This window comes from Pinus tabuliformis, chromosome J (assembly GCF_031772625.1).
Source record: "Pinus tabuliformis cultivar Carrire ecotype Pingquan chromosome J, CPIR1, whole genome shotgun sequence".
Classification (NCBI taxonomy): Eukaryota; Viridiplantae; Streptophyta; class Pinopsida; order Pinales; family Pinaceae; genus Pinus; species Pinus tabuliformis.
This window is the reverse complement of record NC_142295.1, coordinates 144,287,129-144,310,774: the sequence shown is the minus strand read 5'-3', so window position 1 is coordinate 144,310,774 and position 23,646 is coordinate 144,287,129. Positions and strand designations below refer to the sequence as shown.

The following is a 23,646-nucleotide window of genomic DNA, read 5'->3' as shown; positions in this document are numbered from 1 at the left end:
TGTTGATATAAGAAACCAAAGTGGAGGAGCATGGAAGGTGTGGGCAGGGATTGAAAAGGTTCCCATAAGTGATGAATCCTTCAATAAACCAGCTCCAACATGTTGGTAGGAATGTAGTGATTACCCTACAAGAGGGACACTTCCAGTAACATTAGAATTAGAGGCAAAAAAGTTGATTTGATATATGGCCACGATCTCACCTTTATGAGAAAAGTTGATCATACAGAAGTAAGTTGAAATGAGGAAACCATAGCATAAACCCATTTGTGTTCCAATATAATATTCTAATCCAAAGGTCTTTCCATAACTTCTACTTCAATAGAGATGGCTTTGCCCCCTAATTCCACTTGGAGGGAGCTGAAATTGCCAAAACGTTTGTATGTCATTCCATCAAAATCTTTTAATGTGGTGGTCGATTGAATCAGTTGGGGTGAACCAATAACCTTCCATGAAGACAAGGATATGAAGTAGGCTAAGGCTCCCTCGTGCACAATAATGTTCTTGCCAAGGAAAATGACCTAGATCATAAAAGATAATTGAGCCAAAAGTTGAGGGGTATAGTTTTCATGAGAGAAAACCAGTAGGTTGGAATCTAATGGATCCACACATATGATAGCTAATAATCATGCCTTATTTTGGGTGGGGAAATTTTGAAACACCTCAAGAGCTGACATAGTCAAATGGGACTGAGCCAAGTCTTCAACTACGTTGTAATTTTGAGTGGCTCTTGAACAAGGGTTGAAAGTATACTTATGGATAACACCCTTTGGAGGCTTTATAGTAAATTTTGTAGGAACCAGATGTGGAACAGGATCAGATGAAGGTGGTGTCAAACTGGCAGGTTGATCAGTAGCTTGACCATCCCGGGGATTCACATTACCATAGTCCTTAGTCTGAGTGGCCACCATGACACCAGATTTCATCTTTGACGAGGAAAACATCAAAATTGTGTTAGGGGAAGAGGCATCTCGAGAAGCCATATGGGCCTCCTAATTGGGAAATAGGTCATTTAGCACAGTGGGAGAAGGGGGCGATTTAAGGAACTGGTGCACTTTATCGTAGTGCAGACAATCATGTGTAAAGTGATCCTCTTTACAAATCAAACATGGGTATCGAGGCTTTCGTTTCTCATCAGAGGACAAATTTGTTTATTTATCCTATGGTGATGAGTATTTATTTTTCTTACTTTTACCTTTCTTCTTACTTTGAGGTTGCTATTCAGACTTGCCTTTATCAGATGAGATGACATTTATCTCAGAAGCATAAGTCGCAGGAGGATGAGATGGAGGCTTTTGTGCAGGAATGGTAAGAGCAATACCATATGGTTTACTCACCGACTGTGAGCTAGAAGAACCTATAATTCCATCAACAACATGAGATTCTTCACCATGTGGAGGAGGAACAAAGTTCAAGGGTCTCCAAGTGTTTGTTATCTTATCATAGAGCGTGTCCATGGAAAATTTTAGGGGCTAATATTCGTAGGTGGGCTAATTTTCCATGATTTTTCCAAAAAGAATATTCGCCAATTTCCATTTTTTATAAATATGATTCACCCAAATTTTATAATATAAAATTATTTTACCTTTAAAATCACCAACATTATATAGAGAGTATATATAATCATTATAAATTTGAATAATTTTATAAATATATCAATGAACATTTTATAGTTCACATATTAGGGACTAGTGAGATATGCCAATGTTTTTAAACTTCAAGATAATTTTACATCCTTAAAATTTTCCCCGAGTGTGTCCAACTAGGTGTAGACTAGATCGAAATATTGAGCACGAGAAATAAATTTCTCTTTGGTCACGACTCCACCTTCGACCACATCTTTTGTTATGGTTAGTAGAGAGTTGACAAACAATTCTTCTAACATTTGATTGGGAACATAAGTCTTGACCAACGTGCGACAATGTCTCCACTCATGAACATGATCTGAAATGTGAGTGGATTATCATTGTTTAAAGTTAGTCAATAGTTCCACTCAATTTTCGTATCATATGGGTAACTATAAATGTGTTAGGAAGGTAGTGGCTAAAGTGTTGAAGTCGTGAAACAACACTCTAGGAAATTCGATATACCATTTGGCTGCAATACTTGTAAGCGTTCATTGGAAAAGGCGAAGTTGAACAGAATCATCATTAAGTCAGCTGGATGAACACCATAGATCATACGTCATGACATACGTCGATGGGTCTTTTCAAGGATTCCCATTGAATTTTGGGATATCATAAGGCAACTTAGTGGGAATAATAGGCCACCATGGTGAATGAGCAATGGGGTCGTTTGTAAGCCGAGTTAAATTTGGTAACTCAAGAGTAGCCACAAAAGGAAACTTCCTATTAAATTCCAGAGGTGGATGGCCTAGATATGAATGGATAGCTTGGGCAATGGGCACTTTCATTCATGGATAAGGAGGGTTATGATAATAAGGGACCTCATTACCATAATATGGAGGGTTCTGATAACTGCATACAAGTGTGTTTGTTGTCCAATCCCAGGATGGCGATAAAGCTGCTAGAATGGTTGGGTTTGGATTTTCTGGCCTTGAAAGGGAACTTGGTGTGATACATACTATTGCCCGTTTTGGGTATGCATTTCCCCTTGGTATGGGTTTGATTGATATTGTTCCAAATTCTGTCAAAACTTGAGGAGTACCTTGTGCAAGCAATTGAGAAGGTGAGGGAGATTGTACAGGTTGATGGATCGAGATCTTGGGAGAACTAGACACCATTGGAATAGGTTGTAAATGTTGGCTCACATGTATTCAATCTTGTTGAGGTGTTAGCATATAGGTAGGAACTTGTGATGAAGATGGTACAGTTGGAGAATTTAATAGTCGATACCAATATGAACTAGTTTGTACAGGTAAAGTAGGTTGCCAAATGCTAGAAGCCATTCTAGGATGAGGAGGACTGTAACTAGGTGGATTACCATATTGAGGTATACCAACAACAGGTTCCCCCATACCATGAGAGGAGGGGATGATGGAGGGTACCCAACATAAAGAGGGTCGGGTTGTTGCGGGTAGTTTTTCCCACTAACATAAGGGCAATCCTACTTCTCTATTGTATGTGTAGATGGAAGAAGAGGAGAATAATGTGTGTCATTCATAAGAGATGTACCATACATTATTCCTGAATTGGATTTCATGGGAGAGGTCTAAGGAATGGAAGTCACACCAAAATGGGTACCAGATAACGATTGATAGCAAAGAGGGACAGACATGCCACAATATAAATGAGCTTCTAGTGATGTTACAAACATGTATGAGGATGCAACGCTTGATGTCTCAACCATAGTGGTGGACACAAACTGGGAGTTTGGATCAGTTCCAGTCATGGTTAGCAATCCTAATGAAGATTTCTGTGAGAAATATGTGGGTAAGCCCAAAGAATCAGGTAAATGGGATTGTATCTGAGGTTGATGAGGTGGAAGAGGATCAGTTTCATAAAAATGAAGTACTTCCCAATGAACAAGAGTAGAAGGACGAAGCTCTTCTTAAGGGGTCTCTTCAATACTCAAAAGTTCGTATGGAAGAGGTTCACCATCAAGTACAAGATATATTGGTTCTTTATGAGACAAAGGAAGAGAGGAGGAAGGTCCCAAAGACTCAGGTAAAGATGGCTGAGGCTCCTTAGGTTCAATAACCTCAGGAAACAAGGTTTCTGACTCAGGGAGAAAAGATTCAATGACCTCAGGTAACAAAGTTTTAGGGACTTCTGTTTCAATTATGTCTATGTCACCAAAAAGAATGGATGTAATCTTGGGTTCAGAACTCAAAGGGATAGATGATTCTGGCTTACCAATATGAGGTGGAGGGCCACAAGTAGTTCCTAATGTTCCTGATTTGGTAGTTTGTGTTTTCCTATCTCTAGGACGATGGTGAGGAGTATCCTTTGGAGGAAGTGGAGGCTTATTTTTCATTGTATGTGAATGACGAGGAGGGTGATTTTGTTCTTCCACGCTAGGAAATAAATTTTATTAACAAAAAAGTAAGTAAATTTAAAAAAAGGATAATTTAGGCATAAAGGATTACCAAGCAATTGTGAACTGCAATATACAGCATTGAGAACCAAGGAATTAACATACAACAACCATTCTCCTCGAATGTTGTGTTCGGTGTATCAAGGTATACATGGCGATAGACTTAGTTACCTACGGATGGATAGAATCCTATTGGGAACTCCCAAAATATACCCGATGGTACGTGGGAGTGCAGTCCATAGTAGTTTCATCTAATGCATAACCGTTCGATGAGAGCATTCCCATATACTTTACATGTGTGGAGCACCACCAATATACTTGAAGGTACGTGGAGTATGGTCCTATACACTCACATACGTGCAATGATATTTCACCCTTAGGATACAACGCTAGAAAAGAATGACATCTCCTACACTTAGAGACACTAGAACACATCTCTAGCCTAGACCTCTAAATGTTTGCATTAATGTTACAAATGCTCCTTAGGTTAATTCAAAAAAAATTATTGTTTATATTTGATTATATTTTAGTTATAGGGCCCACCACAAATGTCACCTGAATATCCTGAAATGGAAATCTAGCATGAGCAAATAGAAATCCTTTCCCTTTTAATGAAAATATAGCTAAGGAAGTGAAGAAACAATCAAGATGAAACACACAATATGCAAGAAAAGAAGCAACATGTAGTTTCCTTTCCAATGCAATCGTTCCTATGGTAATGCACATACAAAATCGTAAATGTTGATGCAATTTTTTTCTTTTCACCACACTTAATTTTCAAAATGGAGAAAACTAAGATGCAAATGTTGAGTTGTTGATTCAATTTCACTTTTCAAAATGAGAACTAGAACAATAATTCATCTAAGTTACTAGCAAGAAAACAAAATCACTTTGCAAGCGACCAATTGACAAGAACAAAGAAAAATAAAAACCAATTCTTATCAAATGAAAACAACACAAATGCAAACCAAATGGAGGCTTTAGAGGTACCACATGACACTAAAGTCTCAAGGACGTTCACTTGGAAGTAGTCTGACAAAAAATAGGCTCAAGAACCAAGGAAAAATTCATGCAAAAATAGGGGCCAACGCTGGTGCAGAAGAGGCACCAGTGCATTGCAATGCTGGTGCAAAGTGGGCCAGGGTGAGGTGCAATGCTCTGTGTAAGGCATAGGGGGTGTGTTGGTCCTAGGAAAGAGGTTTCTGGCACAAAAATTGTAGAAAAAGGTTCAATCAAATGACTTTTTACGTTTATTCTTGGCTGGATAGTACAACAAATGTATATCAAGGAGGTAATCGAACACAATGGAAAATGATACCATCAAGGGAATGCTCCATTCCCCAATGGATTCACCAATTTTTTATACGAGATTTACAATTGTGGACAAAAGTATGTCCCCTAGGTTGGTGGCTGGCCTAGAACAACAGAGAGACAAGGAACACAATGTTTTTCCTTAAAGTAAATAGATGATGGAATGGGGCCTACCTAGAATCCTTCACATGCTTCGCTCGTTCTTCAGCTTGGAAGCTCTAATCTAGCTTCGATTGACAAAATTATAACCTGCACAGTCAGAAAACAGAAGCAAAGAAATTACAAGATGTATGCAATATCATCTAGGTACTTCATTAAAAAGAACAACATGGTATTGAAATAAGTGAAACAACATCACATATCGGAAAAAAGTGAATTAATTACATTACTATAAATGGAAGGATATTAGAACCATAAGTAGCAGTTGATCTTGTAGAAGGGCTCCTCAAATTTGTTTACTTGTCCTTTCCTTGTCACAATGTGCACCTCCAATCACCCTAAATGCATGGAATGATCACCACTCACTACAACAACATAAGGGAAGAGTTATTCTCCAAAATCCAACCCCCAACCTCATAGCAGGATGGAAATACATAGAGAAGCAAGGTAAGTTAGGAGTTCTTATCCAATTACCATTCTAGAGTAAGAGACCCACGCTTGTTGTAGGGATAGGATCGGATAAGTGGTGAAAAGTCCAATGTGGGGATGGATATGATCCAAATTATTTATCCAAGGTAAGTAGTTCTAACAACTTTCAGAAACTCCTGGAAGGTGAAGCTTCCTGAATCTGATCATTCTCCTGGATTTATAGAACCAACCTCAAGGAAAAAGGGACCAACCTACTCATGACCAATGCAGGGCACCGTGGAGCAACCTGCTGGTGAACACACCCCAGTAGGCTTACAAGGAGCATTGGTCCTTAAATTGGGTCAGATGAAGCAATTTAGGGTTCAAACTATAGGAAATGAAAGGTACATTCTTAGTGATTTGTGAAAGATGGTGACAAGGGGGAGTAGGATGTTGATTGATCCCATTAGGAGTATCAATGATCGGATTGGACAAAATGGCCTATAATAACTCTGATTCTCATTTATCACAACTATTCGTGAACACGAAGCAGCTGATTTCTTCTTTCATTCACCCAAATTTGTCTCCACTAGAAATGTTATCCTCGATTCCTTGTTCCATATTCTTCTGCAGGTTTAGCCCATTTCAAGGATCAAATCCCCTAAGCCTACATTCAATTACAACTACTGACCCATATACCCTTTAACTTGTTATACTACTTCATCGAAGAAATTCCATATCGTAACTTTGCCAAGGTGAAACATTACGATGTTGTACTCCCCAATATCCTTGGCTCCATGGAAAATTTTAGGGGCGAATTTTCACCCCTGGGCTAAATTAAGGGGTTTTATATTTATATTGGGCGAATATTTTGTATCATAGTACATTGTTACAAATCGCCTCAAATTTATTTTATAAAAGAATTAGGTATGGAGGTTAGCCCACCTTGTTTTAAGGGAGAGCGTAAAAAAGTAAATTTAGCCCCTGAAATTAGGAGTTACAATATTCCATTCACCCTCATTTTCAAGAAAATGTATTTATGATAGTTATAAATAAAAATATAAATACAATGGAGGTATGGTAAATAAATAAAATCTCTTTTCATACTTACTCCAAAAGTATGGTAAATAAATAAGAATACAAATAAACTAGAGGTATGGTAAATAAATAAAACCACTTTTTATATTTAGTCCATAACCCTAAGGCTAAAAAACGAGGTTTCATTTAAGTGAATCCTATGGGCCAGCTACCATATTTATAAAATAGGTATGGTAAATTAATAAAAATATAAATAAACGAGAGATATTGTAAATAAATAAAACATTTTTGTATGTTTACTCCATATGTCACCTTATATTTATGAACACGCAAGCGTGTAAATAAATAAAAATATAAATAAAGTGGAGGTATGGTAAATAAATAAAACCTCTTTCTATTTTTAGTCCATGACCCTCTTTCTATTTAAGAAGGCTCAAAAAAGAGGTTTTATTTAATTGAATCCTATGGGCCAAATACCATATTTATAAAAATGGTATGGTAAATTAATAAAAATATAAATAAACGAGAGGTATGGTAAATAAAGAAAACATTTTTTATATTTACTCCATAAGCCACCTTATATTTATGAACATTAAAAAAATGTGTTATATTTAGGTGAAGCCTATGGGCCAAATTATTATTAATACCACGCAAAAAATCATTATTAACCCTAATATTAATATTAATAAAAATAAATATGACACATGGTATTGACCCATGGTATTCACATGGAATGCCCCCTATTTAAAGGGGGGAATTAAACTAGCATAGATCCATCTTTACTCTAGATCAAATATCGTGATATGCAAACTAACATAGAGTGAAAAATATTTGATCCCTCTGGAGGCCTTGTATATCAAGAGTAAAAATGGATCTTGTAATTTAATGTCACTTAAACATTTTAACTTGGTTAAAATAAAAAATAAAATAAAAATCAATTATTAATTTTATTAATTTTTATAAATTACTAATAGTAGTTTCTAAGCTCCAGGTTTATGATAACCCATGGTATTGACCCATGGTAATACCATGGTATTCATGTGAGCATAGACTATTTAAAGGGGAAATTCTATCAACTTAGATCCATCTTAATTCCGAGTCTACCAAGTGTTGGTAGGGATAAATAGATTTCATCTCCCTAAGAGTGGTAGATGTGGAGTTAAGATGGATATAGGTTGGTTTTTATGATAATGACGATATTAAATAGACTTAGGAAATTATATTGTAAAAAAAACCTTAAGGTGAATGGTTAAAGCTACATTTATTCACTTCACAAAATTTAGTAAAAAATACCGATATCTCCATTAATATTGGTTTTTTTGATTTAACAAAAAAAATTCAAAACAATGAAATCCTAACTCTTTCTGCATCACCCTCGTAGAAGAGAGATAGTCGCTGCCTAGATTTCCTTACATTTTTCAAACATTCTCAATATGATATCTTCATGAAAAAGTTAAGGTGTTGATCTTGGATTAGTTGTTTGAAAAATATGCTGGTTTGTACAACCTTTCATCTTCTCTGCTATTCTTAGTTTCTCGTAATGATCTATAGGGGTTGGGTCACTGCACCATATTGTCCTAAAAGGCAAAGATTGTGCACCAAAAAGGAAATTAATCCACATGTTACAATGCTGTTAAAAATGGTATGAAGGTAGTGAATTATGCTAATAAGAAATTTAGATTGGGAGAGACGTAATTAAATTTTATTATTTAATTGAAGATTTCCAATTAAAATAATAATAAATATACATTTATATATTTATATATAGATTGGAAGGCTTCTAATAATGGTCACTTCTTTCCATTAGATCCCCTTCAGGTCTTTGGGATACCTACTACTTCATTATATTATATATTTGGGGCTTGCTACTTGTTGGCCTGTTGGGGTAAACAAACTTGATGTGTTTTTTTTATCTCACAGTTGGAGTCTATGGAATAAGAAAGAAATTTGATATCTTGGCAAAAGTGGTAGCTTGAAAAAAGTGGTAGAGAAAACATTAATCTCTCCTACCATGACAAACATGGCCACTAAAACTTGCAACATTGTTTGTAGGAAGTGGAAATTATGTTTCTTTTTTCCAAACATGTATGTTAGTATATTACAATTTAATGAATATGTTTTATTATTATCATATATGGTTTCATACTTTAACAAAAAATTCACCAAGACTTCACAATGTTTTATTATTCAGTGAAAGATTTTCCAAGATCTTACAAGATTTTATAATTCAGTGAAAGATTCACCATGACTTTACAAGATAATATAATCTGGTGAGAGATTCGCCAAAGAATATATATATAAAAATATTATATTAGTGATAAAATCGCCTCCCATTTTTCCTATGTATCATGGAGATTCGCCCATTTATTATACATATAAATTTAGGGTGGTTCTTAAAATTTTCCCTGCTTGGCTCCCTTTGTTTTCAGCTCCTGTGGTAGCTTCTTTATCATAGGACCAAGAGTTGTGACTAGGGCTTAGCACTGTATCAGAGCTCCTCAATATCGTAACTTTCACAATTGAAACGTTACGATATTTCTTAGTCCCAATATCCTTAGCTATTTTAATTCTTGGCTCCTTAAGAAGTTCTCCTCCATGGGAGTAAGAGTTGTAACTAATGGCTTAGCTTTTAAGTGTTAAGGTATTTTGTTCCTCCCGGGGGCCAATTTTCCTTTGTTAACTACTCTACACCCATGGTTCTTTGGATTATCATGAACGAGTTCCAACCCAATATCAAAAGCCCCTTCCATCATAACTTTTCCAAAAACGAGTTGCACTAAAGTTACAAGGTCTTCATCCTTTGATATGCCAACCTTTGACATGACATCATTACTCCATGTGGCGAATCCTTGCGGTGACACGTGTCACCCATATTTTTCACATTAAGCCACACAATGATGTTGAATCATCCTGCCACGTGTCTTGTTGTACTGTCACGTCATGCTGATGTCAGATGCCACTGTAGCTTCTCGGACACAAACTTATGTCGCCATGTGTCCTACCAGAGGGCTCGTCAAACATTGGTTTTGTAACAGGATACTTCGTTAATTTTCTTTGGCATACCTTGATGCTTTTTAGTACTATTGGAACTATGGGATATCATAATTTCTAACTGTTCCTCTCTTAAGAAGTTTTGATACTTCGATACCTGATATACTGAAGCCTTGATGTTTTGATGCCCCGATGTGCTGATCTCCAAGGTTCCAATATCCTGTATGCCGATGTCCCGATGTGATGATCACTGGGGATTTGATATCCGATATGATGGCTACTCTAATATCTCATCCTTCTCAAAGCTACAAATGGCTACAAATCCCCGGACTTCGGCAGACCGTATATTTTATAACCAAGAGTCCATTTTTGGACTTCCACATATCATTCAAAAACTTTTCGAGGGAAAGTTTCATTAGATAGGGTCTAATGTAGGCTTTTATTCCATTTTCTACTTTTCAGATGGGTGCAAACTCTCTGCCACACTTTGATCCTTGACTCTTATTCTTGTGGTTCGAATGTTGAACTCATAACCACCATAGTCATGTTTTTATGGCTTCTCCAGTAAGCTTGCTACTGTGATGATTCTCTACATAAAGCCTGCATCTACCATAGAATTCCTCCCAGAAACCCAATCATCATGCTGACCCTTTTTGACATCAATGCCAATACTAACACAACCACCTATACACCACCAATTGTCTAACCAGGGGGTGGGGTGGGGGTAAATCAGTAGTGACAATCTATACCTTAAATTTTTTTTTTCGTTTACCAATTCACAATAACACATTATTCCATTACTAGGTTATCTCATATAATGATTAAACCAACAAAGTAAATACCATCATCACATAAAATCCATAAACAATCACATGCACAAGGGACATAAGGATCTCTGGTGGAAAACCTCCCCTCGGGGAAAAAACCACCCTTTGTTGTTGTTGTCGCTCTACTTCTAATTTTATTAATCAAGAAAATCAATTTACATCATCAAAGCTCAATATGTCTAGCAAGGAAGTTCCTCATATGACATCCACTAAGTGAACGCCCATCCACTAGAGACTCCTATCCCCTAAAAATCTCACCCGATAACCATTAGACTATGAGAATGCTACTTCCTCTATCGAAGCTACCTAAACCCATAGGCAAGGAATATCCATCCATTCTTCACCAAGATATGTCGATCTGCTCATCACTCTAGAGCCTCATTTCACAATGTTTCAAATTGGACACCTACACAAGACAACAACAATTTTCTCTCTCTAATAAGCTCAATACATCAAAACATCAATCAATAAAACATCCTCAACTCTGAAAATACAATGGTTGCAACTCATCTCAAATCACTACAACTTCCACTCATAATCCCATTCCATCCATACACTCACATTCATCCACACACCACTCTCAACAAACATAGCCACGGTACATTAACTGCATATAATCAAAATGCAATCTAAAATATGAAATACTACTACAACTATGTGAAATAACTCTTTGCCCCTGCATACACAAATAAAACAATCATAACCAAGGAGTTATGCTCTCCTCATCTCCTATGCCATCAAGATCTCAAAACCTGTAATTGAAGTATGCTTTGAGCTATAATAATCTTTGATCGTTGTGCTACTTAATCTTGGCGTTAGACTCTACAAACTTTGTCTTTGGATGTAGATCTAACTCTTCCTCTACAAACAATGAGAATTGGCATCTGCATGCATCACACTATTTTTTTTTTATCTCAATCAATTATTCCTATGTGTGCACCACTCAATAAATTCGACCTCTATAACATTATGTGTTGCAGCAGGTCACCCTCTCCTCTCTACACAAATATCTTCTTTGTTCACTCACACACAATGATCAATCTGCTCTTTATTTTAAACAAATTTGGCCACTACTCCACTACTTAGTCCATTAAAGCATTCAAACTTCAAAAATAATTAATACATGTTGATTTAGTAAATCAATATATTTCATGAAAATTCCTGAACAAGAAACATCATGAAAACCAATTAAATCATCTGAGGAGCGCGAGCAAACTGTAGGAAGTTCACCTACAGGCATAATCGCTTTCACAACACATGCTACATGTTACTAGAATCTATAGTAACTCTCATATGTTTCTCGCCATGCCACTAGATCCTAAAACCACCCCCTTAACCCATCATCCATGTGACTCGGTAGGGGATGAAAGAAAAACACAAGATCTTCAATCCATAACTGCTTCCAACTTGTTGCTCAACATCTCCGGCACCTGTAAAGCTTGTCCAATCCATCAAAACTATTAGAACATTGTTTGCAACCTTGTAAAGAGCTCATACATGATGTAGTCATCATAAGTGAAATAACCAACTCATGAGAGAAGAAACTATATCAAGTGGCATCAAACATGAAGCTCAACAGTATATGTGATCATGACAACCTCTTCAAAAACTTTAGACGTCATTATAATTTCAATCCATAACTCAGAACCATCAAGAACATATCAAAGGAAACGATACAAGCATCATCTAATAATCAAAGGTCATCTAAACACATGCATCATCTACATGGAGACCCAGCTGACAAACCAACCAACAAAGTTATCCAAGCACCTATAGCCTCCATCAAAGCATGTGAAACATAAACATTTGTCAGAGCAACCATAGAGACCAAAAATTAAGAAATCAATCACAAGGATACCATCTCCAAACCAAGTCTAGGTTAACATCAATGCTAACCATCACTCATTGCAGCACTCATCAACTATCACTTCATTACAACATCAATGATGTCTCCAACACCATGCTACTAGGTTGACATAAATTCCAACCAAACAACTCATTATAACATCAATGTCAACCAATAAATGGATACATAGATCAAAAGTTTTTTATAGTAGCCTATTAATGATTCAGTGAATGGAAACTAGATGATTTTCATGATATATGTAAGGTAGTCTTCATGATGATGCTAGTTGAGGGAGGTTGTTGTTTTGAGATATGGTTTTGTTTGCTGCAGAGAGGATTTAATGACTAATTTTTCTTATATATATATATATATATATATATATATATATATATATATGCTACTACTTGTGTTCCTCAGTAATTCGTTCATATGCGGAGCTACTTCTAAACAATCATGTATATTATCTAAGTATATGAATATTGACTAAATTATTTTGTTGAGTATGGTCATTGCTGCTATTTGTTGATGATTCTAAGAGCTTGAAGAAGTCACTGTGGTTTATGTTTTGCTTCCCAGGTTTGATGAAAAAAATGAACATAATGATCTGAGAAATGTCCATTTTTATTATTCATAAAAGACATGTATGTATGCAGATCCATTGTATTACAACAATGTATATATCATGATCTGATTCGAAAAAGCTTATATTGGCACTCAGAGAGTTTTGCATTGTTTGTTTTTATTTTCAAGGATATCTTGATTAGTATGTTTGGTAACTAGCTTGGTATCAGACATTATTTGTTGTTGAAAAGAAATGGTTATTGATTTTGGGTTAGATGAGTGATTTCATTACAGAGTTGTGATTGATGTCTTGGTATTTTGTAACAACCGCGTCCAACATTTACCCAAGCTAACCAGTACACCTGGGTAAATATGTGATGAAGAGTTACTATGATATGATTCAACTCCCCGAGTATAGTTAAGGAAGTGGAACCGAGAAGACGAGACCAATTTGACCTTCCGCGGGAGCTATAGAACCATTAGGAGACAACCAACACTTCTAGATGCCCAAACCCTAAGACAACTTGATGTTTTTCTAATTTAGACCTTGATTCACTTCCATGACAAGCTATGAATGTGAATGAGACCCTCCAGGAACTCCTATAGAAAGGCATGCATTCAAATGTGGCCTTCTTCAAGAAAGTCTATGTCAATGACTTTGAATTCTATGCCACCTTTTCAGGGCCAAGACTCGGGACCCAAAACATCATGAAACTTCTAGAATGTATAAATAACATTGAAACAAGGTTACGAATGTAGAAACTTGAACAAGGAATTGATCTAACCCCTACTAGCCATGATAGGAATTTCATTAAACATATCAGAAACATGAAATCTACAGGTCATAACAACAAATCTGAACATAGGGATCTCATACTTATTTGAGAATTTTCAAGGAGGATTTACATCTCCTCCCAGTAGCTATATTTTTATCTAATAGGTCGTTCACTCATTATTATTTTATCTACTAACCAAAACATGATGTGAGCGATACATCAAGATTATCATAAAACATGCACATAACGAAAAAGTAGCCAACAACATATCGATGATGAAATAACTATTAACGCCACATAATGACAAGCACATTTACTCATGAAAATACCAAATAAAAAGGAGCTCTTATTAATATATGCAAATCCAACCAAGTCAGGAACTTCGACATACCACCCAACCATATATTTGGATGAACCAAATATCTATTTCAACCAATCACCCCAAAACCGAACTAGGGCTTTTAGAGGAGAAAAAACCTCAATCCTCAACCAATGATTCCACCCCATGGTTGTATATCACTAACCATCACTGGATTGGTCTCCATCCAAGTTTTCTTGGTCTTTAGAGCATTTGTTCCAACCCAACTTCCAGGATTAGTAACTCAACCCACAATTATCGTCGGTATCTAGAGTGTTTGTTCAACCAAGGCTTCCCGAACTATTAACTCAAACCACTAAGGACTCCAAAGCGTTTGTCCAACCAAGGCTTCGAGGAAACTAAATCAACCCAAGTTGTTACAAGGCTTCCAGAGCGTTTGTCCAATGAAGGCTCGAGGAACTAGTAACTCAAAACACACCCATAAGGAACATGATCACCAATAGAAAGAAAAAATAAACCCACAAGAACATTGCTATCTAGGAAATGGAAATGCTAGGAAAAACCACTGTCAATCCAAGCAATCCTCTATGCTAATGACATGTAACCAAGAAACCACATGCATGTGCCATGCATGCAAAAAATAGTAAGGAAAACATGCATGCAACTTGGTACCTGCAAGGAAAATCCCATTGGCATTGTTGATCCCGCTTTCCTCTTGCGCTTTCCTACTTTTCCTTTGCCTCCTTGATCTAAATCCCAACTATGCCACACCCTCCAAGATTTCTCCAAGAAAAATCTAAGTGTCCATGAGTATGAGAGAGAGATTTGAAGGGATAGCTCCAAGATAAAACTCATAAAAATCTTGTGAATTGATCCTCTAAAGCCTTTTTATCATTGAGGCCTCTAGTTTCTTTATATTCTTGTATTTTCCTTCAGTTTCTCTCACATGAAAATCTGTGACCTTTCACCTTCATTTTCTGCTATTTTTCATTATTTTCATAAATAAAATTCCAATTAATGTCTCTTTGCCTTTACCATTCCCTTTGACAATTTCCTTAGCCATAATAAACCGAAAGTGACACCCCACTAGGATGGTCTTACTAAAATTCAACTTGGAATACGTGTCATGACCTTGGTCTTATTTTTCTTTTATTAACTTTATTACATGAACTTTTAACCTAGGGCTATTACATATTTAGTGAGCATATATGTTTGATCATTATTTGGTTTCATAGACGTTTATTGGTATCAGTGATTGAGACTAATGGTTGGTGTGGGTCTAGTTTAAAAATTGCATGAAACATGGTGTGCGAGTTTTCTTTTGAGATACGTGGATCCATTGTGAAATATTTTGAAAAGTGGTCCACAAAGGTGTTAAGGGTTGGAGCCTTCAGTGAGGGACTAGAAGCTTCCTTCTGGTAGGAGTTGGTAAACTTGATCGAAGAGTAGTAGCTTCCTTCCAATCAAAGATGGAAAATTTTTGGGGGTTAAAGCCTCCCACAGGTAGGAGCTTGTGTACTAGTAGTAGTATCCAATAACGCAAGATGTAAAAATATTTTCTTTATAATGAGAAAGAAGACATAGATGGCAACAATGATGGTTTTCTCCCAATTGGGTTTACAGCTAAAATTGTAGTGTTCTGATTGTTGGGTTGTTTTATATTCTTTCCACGACTAGCCACCCTAGTTAACCAGGGGTTAGAGGAGGGGTGGAGGCCCCTTTAGTCCTTCGATGGCCCAGTGGAGGCATCATAGGTGGTTTGAGGGGGGCGAGTAGCCCCCCTCTACGGGGTTTGGGGCAGCACCCCAAAGAATTTTTTTTGGGACTCTATATTAGGTGGAACGAACCTACCTATAGTTTTGTGCATGGTTTTAGCACATGGTTTTGGGCACGATGGTTTTTTGGTTCGTGGTATTGGATGATTTGACATGTATATATATGTAGTCTAACATATGAAAGGAACATAATGACAAATCAATCTGGTAGTCTCGGTTTTGGGACTAGGGGAAAATCTCTGTGTATATGTGTTTTATGTGTTATGCTCTCGCATTGTTTATTTTCTATGTTTTAGAATACATATGCAGGTAATTTCTGTACAGGGTTAAAACCTAAATTTGGTATCATAGTTGTTTTTTGTTCAAGGGGACACCTTTGTTGTTGAGGGGTTTCACTCGGGCCTGTGGTAGACCCTGTTCAGTGGGAGGTATTCGGGATCAATTCTAGTGGTGAAAGAAGATGGTGAGCAATGGAAGGATAGAGATTGAGAAATTTAATGGTCAGAGCTTTGAGTTATGGAAACTCAAGATGGAAGATCTATTGGTGGATAAAGATCAGTGAATCACAGTAGATCCAGGTACTAAACCAACGAGAGTGTCCAATGAAACATGGAAGAAGTTGGATCATAAGGCAAAGAGCACAATAAGATTGTTTGTCTCAGATTCAATATTGTTGAATGTATCAGGGGAAGCTACAACTGAAGCTTTGTGGGTCAAGTTAGGGAATTTGTACAAATCTAAGTCTCTAGTGAATAAACTCTTCCTATGGGAAAAAGCTGTATAACATGAGGATGAAAGATGGAGACTCAATGACAGAGCATCTAAACGCATTTAATACTGTGGTAAGTTAGTTATTATCTTTTGATATTAAAATTTTAGATGAAGATAAGTGCATCAGTTTTTTATGTTCTCTACCAGATTCATTGGATAATCTGGTTATTGCAATAGGTAGAGATGCAGTTGCCTTGCAGTTTGATGAGATAGTCTCATCCTTGCTAACGGAGGAGATGAGACGAAAAAATATGGAGAGCCAAAATGGTGATGCCTTGTCTGTACTAGGACTGTCCAAGAACAAAAACAAAAATAAGTCATCGAGTGGGAGATCTAAATCTAGAGGGAGATCTAAATCTCTAGGAAAACCTATAAAGGTGGTGTGATGGAAATGCGGAAAGGAAGGGCACTACAAAATGGACTGTAAATCTAAAGCTCCTAACAAAGGAAAGGGATTTGATGATGGTTCTTCTGCATAGGCGAAAAACACCTCAGATGAAGGTGGGGATGTGTACTTGGCTTCTTCAAGTACACATGTAGATCATGGGGCATGGTTGATTGACTCAGGTGCATCCTTTCACTTCACTCCCCATAGAGAGTGGTTCTGCGAGTATGAGAAATATGATGGTGGTGATGTCTTCTTGGGGGATGACAAGAAGGCTAGAATCATTGGTCGCAGAAAAGTAAAGTTGAATTTGCAAGGTGGAAGGATTAGAACACTTCCGGGTGTTCTACATATTCCTGCATTGGCCATAAATATAATTTCTGTAAGCAAGTTGGATGATGCAGGTGTAAAAACAGTGTTCGAGAAAGATACCTGCAATATGGTTTGGGGAGCACTAGTATTGATGCGGGGAGTTCGGATTCGAACTCTGTACAAGTTTCAAGGTAGCACTATTATGAATGGGTGCAACAATTTTGTGGTTCCTGAAAGTGGAGCAGAAAATCTACTGGTTTGTGGAGAAAAGACCATGCTATGGCATCAAAGGCTTCGACATATTGGACAGAAGGGCCTTCAAATACTTCATGGTAAAGGTATGGTAGAAGGTATGACTAATAGCTCTCTGGATTTTGATTTTTGTGAAAATTGTGTATATGGTAAGCAGAATCGGGTGAATTTCCCCTCTGGTGGCAAGAGGGGGAAACAGATATTAGAGCTTGTGCACAGTGATGTGTTTGGATCTATGAAGTTTTCATCATTGGGTAATTTTGTGTACTATGTATCATTTATAGATGAATTCTCAAGAAATACATGGATATATTTCCTCAAGAAGAAATTTGAAGTCTTTAACAAGTTTAAAGAATTTAAGGCTCTGGTGGAAAACTAGACAGAAAGAAGATAAAGGTGCTTAGGACAGATAACGGTGGAGATTTTTGCAGTAAGGAATTTGAAGAATTCTGTAAGAAGTGTGGCATAGAATGACAAAAGACTACTCCATACACACCTGAGAAAAATGGATTTGCAGAAAGAATGAACAAGATGTTGATGGAAAGGGCAAGAAGCATGCTCAGTGGTGCTGGGTTAGGACAGGAATTATGGGCAGAGGGAGTGTAGACAACATGTTACCTGGTCAAAAGATCACCTTCATCGGCGTTGGAGAATAAGACTGCCCAAGAGGTATGGACTGTTAAGAAACTCTCTCTTTCACATCTGAGGGTATTCGGATGTGATGCATATGTACATGATCCAAAGGAGAAAAGAACAAAGTTGGATAATAAATTTGAAAAGTACATCTTTATTGGGTATAAGGATGGTTTAAAGGGTTATAAGCTTTGGAACCTAGTAAGAAGGAAGTTTGTGTACAATCGAGATGTGATGTTTAGAGAGGTGAAAGATGTTATTAAACATGAAGTCCCATTAAAGGAACTTGAGAAGATAGAGTTTGAGCTTAAGGAGGAAGAATCAGACTCTACAGCAGAAGAAGAATCAGATGATGAAGAGCCACAAACTCTAGGTGTGATAAGATCAGTTCAAGAAAGAAGGCATCTAGAAATCTATAGTCCATCTACTTTCTGTTCAAATTTTTACCTTATTTATTACTGATGATGATCCTAGAACTGTGAAGGAAGCAGTAGATTCAGAGGATGGAAAAATCTAGAAAGAGGCCATGGTTGATGAAATGGTATCTTTGCACAAAAATGAGGCTTGGGATTTGGTGGAGTTTTTGGCTGGAAGGAAACCCATTGGCAGCAAATGGGTGTTCAAAAAGAAGACAAATGCAAAAGGAAAGGTGGAGAATTACAAAGATCAATTGGTAGCAAAAGGTTATTCCCAGGTGCCAGAAATTGATTTTGGTGATATTTTTTCTCCGGTTGCCAAGGTAGCTTCTATTATATTACTTTTATCTGTTGCTTCTTCTTTAGATTTTGAGGTAGAACAGATGGACGTGAAGGCAACATTTCTTCACGGGGATCTAGAAGAGGAGATCTACATGAAGCAACCTTAAGGCTTTGTGGTGAAGGATAAGAAAGAACTAGTATGCAAGTTAATGAAGTCTCTGTATGGGTTAAAATAGTCACCAAGGATGTGGTATTAGAAATTTGATACATTTATACAGGGACTTGGCTTCATCGGACGCAAAGCAGATCATTCTGTGTATTTTGAATTAATTGGTGACCGTGTTATTTATCTGGTCTTGTATGTGGATGATATGTTGCTGGTTGGAAATGACAAAGAAATTATCCAAGATTTGAAGACCCCGTTGTCCTCCAAATTTGACATGAAAGATCTTGGTGCTAATAATGATATTTTCGGCATGGCAATTAAAAGAGATCAGTAAAGAGGAAGCTCTGGTTAAACTAGAGGAAGTATATTGAGACAACACTTCAGAGTTTTAATATGCAAGATAGTAAACCGATGAAGGTTCCTATTCCTGTTGGTGTAAAGTTATCTGCTGAATAGTCTCCCAAAACACAAGAAGAGGAAGAGGACATGTTCCATGTTCCATATGCAAGTGCAGTCGGTAGCCTGATGTATGTGATGATATGTACTAGACCAGACGTCACACATGCAGTAGGAGTAATGAGCAGGTTTATGTAAAAACTAGGAAAGGAGCATTGGATGGCAGTGAAGCGGGTGTTTAGGTATTTGCATGGCACTACTGATTATGGTGTGTGCTACCAAGGAAGACCATGATTGGACAGAGTTTTGGATATTTGTGTCTTTGTTGATGCAGACTAGCTGGAGATATGGATCAAAGAAGATCTACAAGTTGGTATTTTTTTAACCTATTTGGAGGTGCAATCAGTTGGATCAGTAAGAAACAATCTGTAGTGGCACTATCAACTACAGCGGCAGACTACATGGTAGCCACTCATGCAAGCAAGGAAGCAGTTTTGTTGCAGAGATTATGTTCAAGTATGGGGTTAGTACAAGTAGCTATAAGGATAGACTGTGATAGCCAAAGTGCAATTTTCTTGGTAAAGAACCTTGCTTACCATTCAAAGACAAAGCACATTGATGTTCAGTATCACTTTGTGAGGGATATGATAGAAGACAGAAAGGTGTTGCTAGTAAAGGTGGACATTTTGAAGAATATTGCAGATGAATTGAAAAAATCTGTGAGTTCTGAGAAGTTCTCTTGGTGTAGAGAAACGGTGCATGTTGCAGGTCTAGATAAATGACTAAGCTCTCCTATGGAAAGAAAACAACAAGTGGGAGAATGTTGGGTTCTGTTATATTCTTTCCAAGACTAGCCATCCTAGTCAACCCGGGGGTTAGAGAGTGGAGGGAGCCCCCCCCCCCCCCCCCCCCTTCATTGCGCCGATTACATAGCGGGGTGGTCACAGGGGGTTTGAGGGGGGCAGGTAGCGCCCTCTACGGGGTTTGGGGCAGTGCCCCGAGAAATTTTTTTGGGACCCTATATTAGGTGGGATGAACCTACCTATGGTTTTGTGCATGGTTTTAGCACATGGTTTTAGGCGCGATGTTTTTTCGGTCTATGGTATGGGATGCTTCGGCATGTATATATATGTATTGTAACATATGAAAGGAACATAAGGAAAAATCAATCTGGTAGTCCCAGTTTTGGGATCCAAGGGAAAATCTCTGTATATATGTGTTTTATGTGTTATGCTCTCACATTGTTTATTTTCTGTGTTTTAGAATTCATATGCAGGTAATTTCTGTACGGGGTTAAAACCTACACCTATGTGTTGATTATGTTTTATGCTTTATTTTCTCTTATGTTGAATACTATTGATCATTATTGTGTAATGTATGGCTAATGATATAATGATTCAGATAACTATGTAAAATTGTGAAAAATAGAGTAATCTTCATATACACTATTTTTGTTCATTAAAATTGCATACACATATTTTTTTCTTGAAGGGAAGTGGCGCATAACATTATGAATGTGCAATTGAATATTAATTGAAATGAAATATTGAATAACTCCCTCCCCCTTTGAGTATTTCTAACAAGAAGTGAGTCCAATTTCCTTTTTCTTGCTTTGAGGTATTAGACGATGCAAGGACTAGATAGCTTCACGTATGATGATTTGATAGCATTAAAATAGATGTGATGTGTTATAATAAGTATTGAAGCACAACTGACCTTACAAAATCCAGCAAGGGAGGTAACCATAGAAATTCCAACATTGAATGATTTGGCATTGAGTGTGATTATTTAATATAGAATCCATGGCATTTATTTATGGAGTTCACCCTTAGTAGGAATTCATGTGAACTAGGGGATTTATTAGAAAATATTGATTTAAGTGAAGTAGAGGACAACTTACGCCAATAGGACACGTACATGCTTTACAAATCAAGTAGAAACACACCAACCTTATTTTGGGAAAATATTGTTGTTGTTCGAAACATATTTGATAAACTTTATCATGAGGATGAAAAAAAAGATATGCTATGCATTTTATGGAATTCCAGGTTTAGTTGGGTCATGCCATAGCTCCTGTGTTGTGATTCAGGTGTTGTGGCCAGTGTTAAGCTTTGGGAAACTTCGAAGCCCTAATGTAGCAAACGTTTTAGGGTTTGCACGTGGAAATGAATTACAAGACAAGAAATCTCCGAGATGTCAAAGGAAAGAGAAAAGAAGAGGAAGCTACCAAAAGAAGAGAAAAGAAGAGGAAGCTACCACAAGTGATAGGTATTCATGTCCATCTTAGAGATGGAATCGAAACAAGAAACATCACAAGTTCAAGCCCTTGAAATTAATCAATTTTGTGAGGAATCATTACAACCTTCTATGCCTTGTTTGAAACCATCAATTTGATAGTAAATTTAAAAGGATGTTTTCATATGAGTATTAAGTCTCTTTTTTTATTTCTTACTTATGTATAAATATTTGAATCACAAGGAATTTTTCCATCTAATGTATTTAATATAGTTGTCTAGGTAGGCGCCAGAATATCCACACAAGGTTTTGACATGAAGTATATGAAAAATGCATACAATAAAAATGACGTATGTTATGTCTAGACGTCTCAAACATGAAGAAAGAAAATACAATGCTTTCAGAGTTTGACATAATTGTACCAGTATCTAGGTTGGACTTGGTAGTTTGGACTGAGTACTAATTATGCATATTAATTTTCCTTGGGATTTCATGAGGGGATATATTAATATTTATGCTAAAAAGGTAAAACATAAACCATGAATATCCCTATTGCAATCAGTTTCACAACAGATGCAAAAATACTCCACCTAGTTGTGCTTTCGACAGAATTTCCATGTACCCTATAAGATAATTAATTAATTAATTAAATGCAACGATAACTCATGGGTTCAAGCATGAAAACAATTGAGGTGTGGATTCATTTATATTAGGTTAATACAATTAATTGTACATGCCGAGAATGGTAGGCGCAACTTGAATCTCCATTTCCTCTTTTCATGTAGAGCACATTCTTGAGGGTACTTACTATCTTGATTAGAATGATACAAATGAACTCAATCAAACAATTATAAAAATCAAATGTTACTGAACCTACAATGTTGTACACATAATTAATAAAAAGGAGTGATTTGAAAAATAAATCAAACCTAGACAAACCTGTTTATCAAATATGGCTTGGGAAAACATGTCTATCAAATTGAATGTACTTCTCTATCAAATAGAGATTGAAAACCCGAGAACAACCATATGGGCATATATGAAATGGAAATGTCAATATTTGCAAATGTCAATTGCTACACATATGAAATGAAATTGAACTTGATTTAACCATGCAATAAACATAATGAAATCACTTGTGTTGAATTTTGTTTGAAAATTGTATTGATTTCTGTCTGTCCTAAGAATATCAATGGCAAGTCATTTGAGGGACGAGGGCCTATAATCTTTCCTGCACGTTTCCATTTATTCGTCGACTATATCTCACACGCAAGTGGGCATACATTTCATCATGTAATGAATAGGAAACCACATAGGTAATAGGGTGGGAAAAAACACTTGGAAAATGGTTAAGAAGCGATACATTTGAGAATGTGAACAAGCATATGTTTAAAATTAATGCACATTTCAATGCATGATTTATAAGTGTTTTTGTTAATTTTTTTTTTAATTTATTTATCATTAAGTATTATATGTGTTTATTAACAATAGGCACAATAGATTTTTAGTCATGTTTTCTAAAAAAACTAATTTAAGTTTTGTATAAATATATGTTTTAGATATATAAGGAAGTTAGTAAGTGAATTTTATCCATTAATGTAATGGTGACAATAAAAACATGTTGGCATCTGTACACCTCATCAAAATTTGTAATTAATAAAAGAACTAAAGTTCCCAATTCCAATAAAAAAACACCTATTTACGTAACAAAATAAATCTCTTCACCAAATATGCTTTATATCTCACTCTAATTACGACTATTGATTTGGGACCTATATGACAATGCTTATATCA

General features: G+C 36.5%; 1 pseudogene; it reads left to right on the top strand.

Annotated features, from left to right (window-relative positions):
* The first annotated feature begins 3,271 nt into the window (after positions 1–3,271).
* Positions 3,272–23,646, top strand: part of LOC149226047 (transcription termination factor MTERF4, chloroplastic-like) — an 80,972-nt pseudogene continuing 60,597 nt past the window's right edge.